This window comes from Lonchura striata, chromosome 4 (assembly GCF_050655825.1).
Source record: "Lonchura striata isolate lonStrDom1 chromosome 4, ASM5065582v1, whole genome shotgun sequence".
NCBI classification, from domain to species: domain Eukaryota; kingdom Metazoa; phylum Chordata; class Aves; order Passeriformes; family Estrildidae; genus Lonchura; species Lonchura striata.
Window position 1 is genome coordinate 3,270,952 of NC_140706.1, and position 14,086 is coordinate 3,285,037.

At 47.4% G+C, this 14,086-nt stretch overlaps 1 protein-coding gene across 5 annotated transcripts in view; it reads left to right on the forward strand.

Annotated features, from left to right (window-relative positions):
• Nucleotides 1-1,062: 1,062 nt before the first annotated feature.
• Nucleotides 1,063-14,086, forward strand: part of SMOX (spermine oxidase) — a 133,675-nt gene continuing 120,651 nt past the window's right edge. For all 5 annotated transcript variants that reach the window (XM_085577477.1, XM_085577476.1, XM_021535757.4 and 2 more), the window contains exon 1: nucleotides 1,063-1,224. The gene's annotated coding sequence lies outside the window, so the exon portion shown is untranslated. The remainder of the gene's footprint in view (nucleotides 1,225-14,086) is intronic.

Genomic DNA, 14,086 nt, shown 5'->3' on the forward strand with positions numbered 1-14,086 from the left:
TGCTCTGAGTGCCAACTCCCAAACTCTGACACTGGAATTGGATTTTTTGGCTTTCCCCTCCATTTGGAGGAAGTGTCCATGGCATAGGCTCTGTGCCCAGAGCCAATTAAGAGTATTCTTATTATATACAGAATTACAGAATGGTTTGGGTTGGAAGAACATTAAAGATCATCTTGTTCCAACCCCCTGCCATGGGTAGGGACACCTTCCACTAGACCAGGTTGCTAAGAGCTTTGTCCAAACTGATCTTGAACACTTCCACGATTGGGGCATCCAAGATATATATATATAGATACACATAAAATGTTTAATTTTTATAAAAACAGATATAAATGTTATTATAATATATATGTAGTACACATATATATATATATATATATATAATGGATACATATATTTACATAGCATATACATTATATATTGCAGTGTATATATATATTGGAGAAGGTCCTTTGCTAGCTTTTAGGGGTCTTCAAACAAACAAAAAAAAAGTTTAAAGCTACGGCTATCTTTGATTTTCTATAACTTTTTTTTTCAGTGTATGACACTACCCCGTGCAACTGCGTGAACACTGGTATCAGTGAGTGGCAGAAACCAGATGGTGAGAGATAAGAAAGCAGGATGGTGTTTGGGCAGGACTTTGGAGGGCTGTGTTTTTCTGGACCACAGGCTGGGCTTTAATTGTGAGCTGGACTCCGATGAGATTAATTTCATTGTCTGGACAGGAACAGGAAAAAAATCTCGTGCAGGAATGAAGTTATTTTCCACACTGGGTCCGCTCTGTAGTTTGGTGAAGCGGTTTGGTGAACGCCCCTTGAGCAGGGGTATCAAAGCAGCCTTGAAGTACAGCGGCAACCGCAAAAGGTGAAAAAGACCCGTTTCGCTGAGGAAGAAAATTAGGTTTAACACGCTCGCTTCACCAAAGAGGCGCCGACATCCTTTAGAGCTCCACGTCCAAGCTGCTCAGGATCACGAGCGGGGCGGAGCAGGCGGCGGAGGCGGAGAAGGGGAAAGAGGAGGAGGCGGAGGCGGGGGATGCTCGAGGCGGAGCCGGGGCGGGCCGCAGGGGAGGCGGCTGGAAAACAGGCCGGCGCTGGTTCTCGGCCCGCAGTGCCCGCAGCCGCCGCTCAGCCGCGCCGGGAGCCGCTCAGCCGCGGGAGGCAGCGAGGCGAGAGCCGGGCGGGCGCCCCGACCCCGACAGTCCCTCCGGCACCGCACAGAGAGGTATGCGGCGGGCGGCGGCCCCGCTCCCCTCCCAGCGGCCCCTCGCACGGTCCCCTCGGCCCCCTCAGCCGGCACCTGCGGCGGGAGGGCCGGTGCCGCTCGGCGGGGCTGCCCGGCTCCGTCCCGCGGGCGGCGGCGGGGAGAGGGCGGGGGGCTTTGTCTGGGGGCACGCAGCCGGCACCCGTCCCACACGCCCGCCTCGCCCAGCCGCTCTGGGGGCTGTTCCCTGTGCCCCGTCCCGCACACCTGCCCGAGGGGCCGTTCCCTGTGCCCCATCCCGAATACCATCCTCAGGGTTCAGCCCTGTTCCTCATCCCAAACGCCGCTCTGAGGGTTCAGCCCTGTTCCTCATCCCAAACACCACCCTCAGCCCTGTTCCCCATCCCAAACACCACCCTCAAGGTTCAGCCCTGTTCCCCATCCCAAACGCCACTCTCAGGGTTCAGCCCTGTTCCCCATCCCAAACACCACCCTCAAGGTTCAGCCCTGTTCCCTATCCCAAACACCACCCTCAGGGTTCAGCCCGATGCTCCATCCCAAACTTCACTCTCAGGGATCAGCCCTGTTCCCCATCCCAAACACCACCCTCAAGGTTCAGCCCTGTTCCCCATCCCAAACTTTACTCTCAGGGTTCAGCCCTGTTCCTCATCCCAAACACCACCCTCATCCCTGTTCCCCATCCCAAACGCCACTCTCAGGGTTCAGCCCTGTTCCCTATCCCAAACACCACCCTCAAGGTTCAGCCCTGTTCCCCATCCCAAACTTCACTCTCAGGGTTCAGCCCTGTTCCCTATCCCAAACACCACTCTGAGGGTTCAGCCCTGTTCCCCATCCCAAATGCCGCTCTCAGGGTTCAGCCCTGTTCCTCATCCCAAGCACCACTCTGAGGGTTCAGCCCTGTTCCCCATCCCAAATGCCACCCTCAGGGTTCAGCCCTGTTCCCCATCCCAAACGCCACCCTCGGGGTTCAGCCCGGTGTCCCATCCAGCTCATGATCCCAGAGGAGCCAGCCCTGTTCCCCGTCCCACACACCGCCCTGAGGGGCTGTTCCCCGTGCCCCATCCCACAATTTCACCTCCCCAAACTACTCCAGGGGCCGTTTGCTGTGCCCCATCCCAAGCGCCCCAAAACCACCCCAAGGAATTTGCTGTCCCTCCTTCCTCCACCCCTTGACACCCCAGTCCAGGTGCAGAGCAGGTGTCATCCCCGCCGCTTTTTATGGGGACCGTGGGAGAAAGGATCACTCTCTCAGCTACGGGCAGAACACGCATGGTTGTGTTGGGATTTTGGGGTGGTTTGGGTGTTTTCTTTCCCCCCTCCCGTGTCGGTGAATCTCCCGCATGTGACACGAGTCCGCGCGTGCCTCCGCATTCCCCGCGGCATTCCCGGTGATGACACCGAGAGGAGAGGTTAAGTGGGGAAGTCACCGTGCTGGGGATGTGAGTGACGAGCGGCGAAGGCTCGCCCCCGGCTTGTTTGTGTTTTTGTGTTTTCGTGTTTACACAAAGCTGTTACAATACCGGGGGCTTGGCGGCTCGCACCGGCATTTTCAGTCGAATCCATCGACTTGTGTGGAATTGCTCCTTCTTCGAGATCGGTGTGGTAGATGAGGGATAAATTCCGAATGCCGGGTAGTGGAATGCACAAAGCCAATTGTCAGTTACAGAAACTCAAAACAAAGCTTTTATTTACATTCTCAACCCCATACACAGAGCTACTCTGCTGCATTGTTGCTCTGCTCATCCCAAAAAGTGCTTTCTGTGGATTATAGACAACGCTGTCTCAGACCTGGTGCCGGGACCAGCTGTAATTGCCTGATATATTAGATGTAAACACTGGCTTTACATAAAAGTGAAACCATATGTATCGCCTAACACATGTCCACTCTGTGATCCTGCACAAACAAAGTCGAGCCCAGAGCCCTGTCCTTAACTCACCCTGTTGATCCACGTTTCCCGTAGCCTGTACGATGCAGTCCTGTTCCCAGAGTTACCAGACAGGTTTAGTGGAGACCAAGAAATCAGCCCAGGAGCATTTCTCTGTGTTGTGCAAGAATGCTGTTATGTTCTCAGTCCTTTACAGATGTTGTTCTATTGACTTAGTGATAACATTTCGCTCTCCTAGGTTCTTTTCCCTTTCCAGATTGTTAGGCCAGCACTTACTAATCATTTATGGCACTGCTGTGGAACAGATGTACCGTGTTTTCTAGGGAGTAGTAAGCTCTGTGGTTTCAGCTGGCTTTGCCTCTAAAAAAAAAACCAGCACTGCCTTTCCCTCGTGCCACTGTTGTGGAGTGGGTAGCCAGACTAGGAAGCCTGTTTGGATGACTACTGAGCTGGCAGAAAAATCCAACAGGCTTGGGTCTGACTCATTGCCTGGATCCTCAGCCATTGTGTGGCCGATCAGATGTTTACCTGGAATTCTTTGGGTTTGGAGCAGCATCCAGCTGGTATTTTGGCTAAGCTGTGTGTGGAGGTCTGAGGCTTTAAATGCTAAAAATGCTGGCTGATGCTGGGTGCCGTGGTCATTTATCCCTCTCCATCCTTTGGCTCCGTGGAACAGCGGCTCTGGAGCTGTTCTGCTTTGTGCCACGCTTCCCTGAAACGCTGGAGCGTGTGGCTGGAACACCACAAACACACTGCACGTGTCCTGGGATCCCGTGTCCTCGGCCCTGCTGCTGGCACTCGTGGTTGTCCCTCTCTGGTTTGAGCTGGAAATGCTTTTTCCCCATTGTGTCTCTCCCACCAAAGTGTCACGAGTTAGCTGTGGTGTCTCTGAAACTCAGTGTTTTTCTGGGATGATGGAATCTCAGTTGACTTGGTGGCACTGGAGGGGTTGAGGTAGAGTTTGGAAAACTCTGTCAAATTGTTGACATTCATTACAAACAGCAGGCATGGTTTCTGGGCTCCCTACAGCATCTGAGAGGTGTGATGGTGCTTTTACTGACCTCCACCTCAGCCAAGTAGTGTAATTTGGGTTTTTCTCACTCACCATCCTCAAAAGCTATCGGACCCCTGCTCATCTCTGCCTCAGAAACTTGGAGGAGTGTTCCTGCATCTTGCTGCCAGCCTTAGGGGTGTATCTGCCTGTCTCTCAACCCCACTTCCATCATTTCATGTTTTTTGTTCCTGTCATCTCACTGAAAAGTAATCCCTTCTAATCAAATCTGAGGTTCTCCAACTAAATTCCTGCTGGCCCAAGTGAGTGTCTAAGGAAATTTGTGATGCTGACTTCTGGAGTATGTGGAATTACTTTGTATGATCGGGTTATACAAAAAAGAGAGAGAAATTTTCTCCTGTTTTTTTCAAAAGCATTAAAACGCAGCCTGCTGTGTTTCACAAATCTCACCGCTGTCTCCTTCTCTCAGTAATTGTAATTAACAGACCAGAAAATGGAAAAATGTAGAAATACCCTTTCCCACTAGCCACAAACATTAGTCCTCTACAGAAGTTAATGAAGTCATGTCTATGGAAATTAAAGAACTGATTTTTTTTTAGTTCCGTTGGTGAGCTAAAACATTGTGCTAGAGTGGTAAATAATAAATAAAAGAGCTGTAAAGATCTCCTCTTGGAATTGATGTGGGTGAAGAATGTATTTGAACTTTTCTTTCTCTGGAGAGTCTAAGCCTCTGGCTTTAAGATGTGGCTGAGGGATCTGTCCTGCTCTGCTTGCATGCAGAAACTGATCTGAGCACAGCAGAAAAGTGGGAGGGAGATGCTAACCCACCATGAGAATAGGGAATAGAAGCATAACCATAAAAAATCCCAAATGCAACTAGTTCGTCAAATTATGGAATCCTAAGACACAAACAGTTTTACAAGTAACACTTCAAAGCCACCTTTATTTTATTTCCAGACTGTGTTGTCATCTTTGTTGTCTTCCTGTTGAGGGTTTTCAGCTACCTTGATTTTGTGTCCCATTTTCATTGGCTCTGTTGCTGTGTTGGCTTTGCTGTGTCCAGGCATTCCTTGCTCTGTGTTGAGGGCACATGGGTGTGTGCACTGTAATAAATCTCAAGTTTATAGAAGTCACTGTGGAAATTAGTTGAAAAGCTTAACTTTTTTTTTTTTTTTTTTTTAATCTAAAGTTTCAGTGGTTTCTTCTTGTTTTAACAAAGATTCCAGAAATACCGTGGGTGGGAATATGAACCACTTGGAAAATAAATCTTCATGGCGACTCCAGTTACCACCATGAGCGCGTTGGTGTGGTGCAGGTGGTGGGTGGCTCTGCTTTGGAGGAACCTTAGTTTGAGGTCCTGTTCTTGTGTTTCCATGAGAACCAGTGCCCTTGAGGGGCCCTGGGATAGGGTTGGGCTGCAGGAGAAGAGAAAGCTCAGGGGATACCTTTGACCACCTCCCAGTACCTAAAGTGGCTCCAACAGAGCTGGAGAAGGAGTCTGGTTAAGAGCTTGGAGTGGCAGGACAAGAGGGAATGGCTTCCTGCTGACAGAGGGAACTTTTAGATTAGATATTAGCAAGGAGTTCTTTAGTCACAGTGATGAAGCCCTGGCACAGAAGCTGTGGTTGCCTCATCCCTGAAAGTGTCCAAGGCCAGGCTGGACAGGGCTTGGAGCAACCTGGGCTAGTGGAAGGTGTCCCTGCCCATGGCAGGGGGTGGGAATGAGATGATCTTTAAGGTCTCTTCCAACCCAAACCCTTCTGTGATTCAGCCAGCAGCCCTGATCACCCAGCACACAGGGTTTTTATGGCAATGTATTTGCTGTCTGAACCCAAAAGCAGCATGACAATGACATTTGAGCTGAGAGATGTGCTCTATATTCCAGTGACCTTTTCTTCTGGAAATCTTTAAATGCAGTGAATGCGGCGGTGTTTGGTGAATTTTAATTATGACCTTGGTTTTAAGTGCAGTTTTGGTGCTACTTTTCATGGTGGCTTGAAGTTTTTGTTGTGTGACATGTTGGGGCCAGGGCCGTGAGGTTGTGGGGATGGGATGGAAGTTGTGAGGATGCAGCACGAGTGGTTTGGCTCTGAGGAACTCCTTGGTTGCTCTGAAGGTGATGAACTCAGCAGCAGGAATATAATGCAAGAGGGGTGAAAAAATCCCCTCCCTGCTTTTCCTGCTGGAGTTTGATCCCTGAGCTATTCTCGGGTAGTTCTCTGCTACCAGGCCCTGCTTTAAAGTCTCAGTGAAACAAGGCACTTATTGTTGGTGCTCTCTAATTCCAAGTGATGGCTGGCAGCTTGCTGGGTCTGAGGGAGACAGATTTTGCAGCCCCAGAGTAGTGATTTACACAGGGTTGTTGTTGAATATTCCCTTTTTGGGGCAGTTTTCCACACCATGCTGTGAGACCACGTTTCCCTCACTTCCTGGAGTAGAAGGATGGAGGGAGCACTGGGGGCCACAGAACAGATCAGTGGCAGAAAGAGAGTGAGGAGATCTCTGCTGTGGAGGTCCCTAAAGAGCTGAACTAAGGTAAACTCAGTCCATTTCAGCTTGTAGGGAATTTTTGGTTTGGTAACTTTCATTTCTTTTATCCAATAGGTCTTTCAAGGGTTGCAAAGCCTTTATAATAGCTGGAAAAGTTCATTCAATTCCACTTCTAGTGTGTGTGTGTGCTTACTGAGTTCAAAGGCAGGAACTACCTTTTAAGAAATAAAGAAAATATTTGTTTTCCTGGCTGATGAAGTAGAAAACTAAATGGATGTAGATAACTGTTAAATAATGGAAACTTAATTATTCATTTCTTCACCATTCATTATCCTTGAGAATGCCAGATTTTCCTAAGTGTATCCTCTAGATTGAGCTGAGTGACAGGGAATAGTGTAAGCTGCTGGCATGCTCAGAATGACTGAAACATTGGACAGGATATGGTGATGTTGGCAAATTTTGAGAAGAGGGAAGAAAAAGCACATTGGTTTTGGATCATTTGTGTTGTGAAGTATTTACTCAAGCTCCTTTGTAGCTGATGTAGGCAGAAAATGCCTTGTACTAGGCAAAGAAGATAGTCCTAGCCTATCCTTAAACTGGGATTTGCATAGGAAAGAAGGAGTTTTTTTATTTTTTCAGGGCAGGTGGGGAATGGATTTTCTCCTCAAAAGGTTGCACAGGTGCAGCATTCAAGCATGCTCAATTGATGGTTCTGGTGGACAAGTATTTAGTCTGAAACGGAATTAAAAATTCTCCTGCCCCATGGGATGTATGTTCCAGGATATAGATGTAACCTCCTGCTTTTATCTCCAGTCTTCTTCTAACAGGATTTTCTCTTTTGAAATCAGTCATTGTTGTGATCCCAGAGGACTCTGCCAAGAAGATGTGTCTGGTAATGCTTTGGTTGAACTCCTGAAGCTCACGGACCCTTTGGGAAAGCCTGGCAAGCTGGCACGAGAGTTGTGTTGCAAGAGCCTGGCTTTAGGAGTGGAGCTGCTCTGAGATGTTTTCTCTGAGCTGTCCTGTCTCTGACTGCTTGTTTCCTCTCTTGCGTAACTCTTTTGCAGCCATCAGAGCACAGGCTGACAGGTGACTTACACAGATTTAAGATGCTACTTCTAGGAAAAGGGGTCATCCTATTCCTGTGCACGTTCTGTTGTGACTGTGAGTGTGGGATCTTGGTCAGGGAGCCCTGGCAGAAGATTTTTTTTTTTGATAGGGTTATTTTTTAATTGGATCCGATCCCTGGCCTGTCGCATGACTGATGCTGTCAGCACTACATGTACAGTCAGGGCTGTCCTTTAAGGACAGTACAAACTGGGATCTAAGTTGTCTGGGATTGCATAACTGTGCCCTCAGATGTGCCAGGGTGTACTGACAAGCACACACACATGTGGTTATAGCTGGGATGTGCTCAGAAAGACACTCACACATGTGAGTATTTCTCCCTGGGACCACTTCTGTCATCTTCCTCCCTTGTTTCATGGACAGAGCTTGGAGGTTGACTTTGGATTTTCAAGAATAAGCCAAGAGGATTGTGGGGGGGCACGCAAGGAAGCAAAAATTCTTAAAACTGCTTTGATAGGTCGAGCTGTAACCCGGAGATAAAGGTTGGTACTTCAGAGTTTACAGTTTACACTCTGCTTCTGGGATGCTCTGACCCCATGGGACACTTTGTGCCATTCATTAATGCTTGCAGGAGCATGAAGTCCTCCCAGCAGACTAAATTAAATGTCCTTTTCTAGTCGTGGGGAGCTCCCACCATCGCTCCAGTGTCACAGTGGCATCTGGTGTCTCTGTTTGGGCTTTGTGAGAACTTGACAAAGGGCTGAGTGTGACTGACCACGGGCTTTGGAGTGAAGCACCGGGTCATTAATCTTTTTGTTCCCTGATTCCCTTTGGGGTGGGATCCAGGGCTGTGTGATGGGCAGGGATCCAGTCCTGGAGATCTTAACACATGAAAATATTCCAGGGAGGAGCACAAGAAAGGCCTAAAGAGAAGAAAGAACTGCTCAGACTGCAGGGTGAGATGGGAAGGGGACAAATGGGAGGGATGGTAGGGATGGGCTCCTGTTAATAACTTGCCATGCTGTGGGATGATGTCCCATGTGTTGTTGGGAAGGCTGTGCTGGGGAGCTCCTCTTCCCGTGCCTGTTTTGTGAGTCCAGCTTTTTGTGTTGCCCCTGTATTGCTCCTCCAGGAGTGGAGGGAGGAGGTACCATATGGGAACAGGCAGCTGCTGCATATGGGATCTTAACAGCGTTTCTCCAATGTGTGATGGAAATATTAGGGAGGCTTGCATGCTCTGGGGCTGCTGCTGACGTGTTCTGTTGTCATATTTCTGTTACAAGCAAAGAGCTGCAGGGCTGGAAGGGACCTTAAGTTGTCTAATCTGACCTCCTGCCTCAAGGCTGGGTCAGATCTATCCAAACTTTGCCAGCAGATGTTTGTCCAAAGCAGTTGTTAAAAGATCTTCAGTGATGGACTTTCCTCATCGTCCCTGGGTGGTCCTAGAAAGTCTGTCATTGTTCTTGCCATTACCAAGATTTTCCTGGTTCCTGACTTTGATTTCTATGCAGCAGTTGAGAATTGCTGCCCTCTTGCCCTTTTGTTACTGTACAGAGTGAGCTGTTCAGTCCACTGGAGCTGCCTTTGGGAATCTCTGGGCCGTGTCTTCCTTGAGCTGCAGCGTCCAAAACTTCCCTGGAGAGCTGTGTCTGATACCTGCATGTACTGAGCCAACAAACACCATTTTGTGACTCTCAAGTAGACTTTTGGCGTGTGGTGAATGCATTTCAGGTTTGGACAAAGCGCTGGTGAAGTGTTGTGTCATGGAAGGTTTTATTATGGCTTTTCTCTTAACCAACTATAAGAACAGAGCACGTGCTTTTCTTCCTCAAGCTCTATCTTTTCCACAGGGATGTGATCTGGATCTTTGACTGTTCTAGAATAATTCCTCACTGTTCTAAGGTGAAGGAAGTCCTTGCCAGCTGCCCTGACCAAGGTTTTCCCTGTGATTAGCTTGATTACAGCTCAGCTATTGTGCTTTCCTGCTCTGACCTGCCAGCTGTAGCTCAGGAGTGACCTTCCCTTCTCCCTCCCTGCCGTGATTACACTCTGTGCATCTGATTTTGTACCTGCTGTCCCTTTGTTCCCCTGAAGGATTCAGCTATTCATGCATTTCTAAAGCTGGTAAAAAGTGGATGTGAAGATTATTCTGAAAGGTAGCACTCAAATATAAAACATGACAGAAAACAGATCAGCCAGTCCTAGAAGCGTTATTTGCTAAGGTAAACTCCTTCACTTTATTTTTTTGGGGAAAAAACCCCAAAACCTGCCTGTGTGTACTGTTCCAGACATTTTCTCTGGATCTCTTAACACCTCTATTATACCTTTCAGTGGGAGAGAGTAGGATGTGTATGTGAAAGGTTGGTCTGCACACAGAGGGCCTTTGTCCTGAGACAACTGAAGAAGCTCTCATCAAAATGAAGGCTGGTCTGGACAGGTCTGAAACATCTTTTGGCATCACCTTGTGTTTATTGCTGTGGGAAGAGGAGGCAAGGAGGAGCAGTCTGGCTTTTTTTGTTTGGACTATCACTATGCATCCTTAATGTTCTTGCAGAATTTTTGTATGTTAACTTATGTAATCTGAGTCTCCAGTTTCTCTTGTTCTCTTTCCAATTGCAGTGAAAGCTCTGGTGTTTCATTCCTTATTTTTTTTCTGTCAGTTGCAGACACTGGGATCTTTAGTCATGTGGAAGGTATTTTATTGACAGCTTTAGAGTCTGAAGTACTTGATAGCAGTGAAGAGGTGTAAAGTGATGTAGATTCTTGGGCAAAATCCCTTTTCCAGTGTTCCTTGATAAAGATTTCTTAGAACTGAAGAGTGAGTGAAGTGGCACAGGAGATTTGAAGCTCTCTCATCTGACTTCCTGCTCCAGACACGGCCAGGATCAAAGGTAGGTTTCTTGAGAACTTTTTTGGACTTCTTTTAGTCAGGAGTGGCAGGTTGATGCCATGCTTCGTGCTCTCATGGTGAGGAATATTTTGCTCCTGTCTGATCAGTATTTCCCTTGCTGCCAGTAATTCCCATTGTTTCTTGTCCTTTGGTTTCTACTATGCAGTCTGGCTCCACCTGCTCAGTAAACCTCAGTTAAGCAGTTGAAGACAGTAACTGGATCTTCCACAGGCCACTGTTTCTTCTCCAAGTTCAACAACCCCTGTTCCCTCATCCCCTCTCACATCAGGTGTTCCAGTCTGTTGGCTGCTGCCTTTCCAGCTCAGTGATCCAAGAAAATTTGGTGACCACAGAGTCATGGAATCACAGAATGGTTTGGGTTGGAAGGGACCATAAAGATCATCCAGTCCCACCCTCCTGCCATGTTCAGGGATGCCTTCCATTATCCCAGGTTGCTCCAAGCCCTGTCCAGCCTGGCCTTGGAGACTTCCAGGGATCCAGAGGCAGCCACAGCTTCTCTGGGCACCCTGTGCCAGGGCTTCCCCACCCTCACAGGGAAGAATTTCTTCCCCGTATCCCATCTATCCCTGCCCTCTGTCAGTTTAAAGCTGTGTGTTTCACCCATCCAGAATCTCCCCATTTTTCTGTGTTGATAAGCCATGGACGTTTGTTCTTTCCACCCATAGTGATGGCTGTTGCCTTGTTTTAAAACAGAGATTAAAGCCAGAGGGTTCAATTCAAGGGAACCAAACTCTTTATTTTCCTGCTGGATTTGGAAGGAGAGGTCTCCCCTCAGGCTGTGTCCTGCTTGCTTGCCTGCACTAGTCTGTTCTTAGGAACATTTCTGGCTTAAATGACTTCAGCTAAATCTCACACCTGGCATTTTTTAATTTTGCTGTGCTCCACCAGGTAATCTCAGGTTTGCTGTTCCCAAAAGCACAGCAGTGAGCAGCTCAGGTCAGGACTTTGCAAGGCGTAGCTGAGTGCTTTCCATACCTAGTCCCTTGGGCTTTGCCTTCATGTACCTGTGGAACACTGTTGAATGTCACCATTTTGCCTTGACCCTCTAAGAACCTTTTCTGGAGCCTTGCTGAATAGAATTGCTCCCTGTTTTTGTATTTTACCTGGGGCTTTTCTTTCTTAATTATCTCCTGATGTTGATATTGGACCAGTGCATGAAGATCATTTAGAAATTGAAATCTGTATACCTTGGTGCTTGCAAATCCTCCCAGCTGAATCATCTGTTGGGTTTCTGGCCATACATTCCAGTCTGTCATCCCGACTGGTAATGAAAATATTACACAGCTCTTATGCCTGGCTAGACCCGCTTTCCAGTGCCCTCCCAATTAGATAACAAACCCTTGATAATTATGCTCTGAGAAGGATGCTGTCATGTAGCCATTTTATGGTGATAACATCTAATTAATGTTTTCTTATGTGGGTCTTACGGGAATGTCATGTGGAACAGCATCAGAGCTAATACAGATTGCATTTCTGAATCTCCTTAACAATCCTGTACATTTTTTCCTGGTGATGCACAGATCCTTTATTGCTCCATAGATTTCTGAAGTTGAAGGAACTGTAGAGGTGATGAGACCTGCCCCTGTCCACACTGAAAGTTCAGCTGAGCAAGTCACACCAGATTGATCAGGAGTTTCATAACGGGACACTTTTGACATGGCAGCTCCAGCAGATCAAGAGGAAACAAACGTGATGTGTTTATGGATCCCAAACAAAATTAAACAATTACCTGACTCCAGCCTTCAGAGCAGCCTTTGAACGGATCCCAACCCTTTTTCTGCAAGGGCTGGGAACATAAAGAACGTGTCTAATCTGTGCTGATATCAGGCAGCAGTTATCAGTGCCTACGTGCTGTTACTCAGATCTCGTTAGCTGCCTAATTGGATAATAGGCAGGACACTTCACAACTGCATAAGTATATTAAGCTTAATCTGCTGTGGAGCAGGGAGGGGAAGATGTGCTTGGTGACAAATGGACACAAGAAGATGCACAGTGGGGCAGGGGTGTAAATATGGGGCTGTGTCCCCATCACTTCAGTCCCAGTAGCTTTCTGTGTGTCTGCTGCATGTGCATCAGTGCTGGAGTCCCAAGAGCAGAGACTTTCAGACTTTACCCATTTGGCCAGGCAACTTCACCTCCAAAAGCACAGTTTTCCTAGTAGTTAAATCCCTTTCTAATTTTTTAAATAAAATATGTGGTATAACTTAATGCCTGTTTTTAAATCCAACATGATAGAACGGAGAAGCATCCTGTGTGTTTGTGTGATACTGGGCTTTGCAGCACATTCCTGGTGCTAAAGCTTGTTTCCAGTACAGACAGGATCAGAAAGCTTCCACGGTTCTGTACATGGAGAGGAGAAGCTGTTTGAATATTAAATACTCTTCCCTTTCTTTCCTGAAAAAATGCAGTTACTGCAGTTACCCAGTTTTAAACTTTTGGAGTGGGTTGCCTCTTTCCAAAGGTGCAATGAAACCTACGTCAGATTCTTATAGATGTGGGTATGAACACATTTTGTGAGTTGTCACCACCTGTTCTATTCTCAGGAAAAGGGATCTGCAAAGGACATTTCTGGGTGCAAAAGATGCATCTGCTAAGGGGATCTTTAGCTCAAAGTAATGGGAGAGTGACTGTGAACTGTGTCCTATCTGTTTTTTTTCTGGATTCCTTTTGGACTGGTGGAGTGTTTTCACAGAAACCCCAAATTGAGCCCAGCTTTTGGCCCTGTATCCAGTGTGAGGTCCCTACAGCTTTTCATTAATTTCTTGCTTAACCTCATCGGAAAAGTGTCTTCACCTTGTGATGTCCAGCATCTGCCTGTAGCTGGTAGGAGAGACAGGAGCCAACCTCTTAATCTGTAAGTGTCTTAAGCAAATGTAAACTCCATTAAGTGTGTTTATCACTGAGCACCTGATTCCCAGCTGTGCAAAGCACCTCGTGGTTAGTTTGTATGGGATGTACAGAGGATTCTCTTCTGTTTTGTCCTAACATCTGTGTTTGTGGCCAGCAAGGGTTAAGAGTGAGGCACTAAGGCTAAGCACTAAGGTGCTTGTCACTAAGGGTTAAGTGTGAGGGCACTGTTCCACTGTACTGTGAATTTAAAGCCTGCTGACTTCCCGTGGAAAATGTTACTTAAAACCAGAACCCCTAAATTGCTTTTATTTTGGATGAATGGAAGACACTGTAGGGCGTTTGGTCCGTTTTGGTGTAGACAAACTCCCAGATGGAGGAACTAAAGAATAGTGATTGAATGAAGAAGAATTTCTATGGTTATCCACACCTGATCTAGTGCCTGCACTAAAAATGTGATCAGCAAAGAAAAATAGTATTTTTTTCCAAACGGTAGCTCACATCTCAGCAGCCAAATTCCTGGGACAGGCTTTGGAGAGAGCCTGTGTCCTTGCTTTTCTTACGTAGTCCCTCTGAGGCACTGCTGGGGGATAGCTGCAGGTAACTCTTCCCTTCTGCTGCTTCTGCCTGGGTCATGATGCAGTTGGA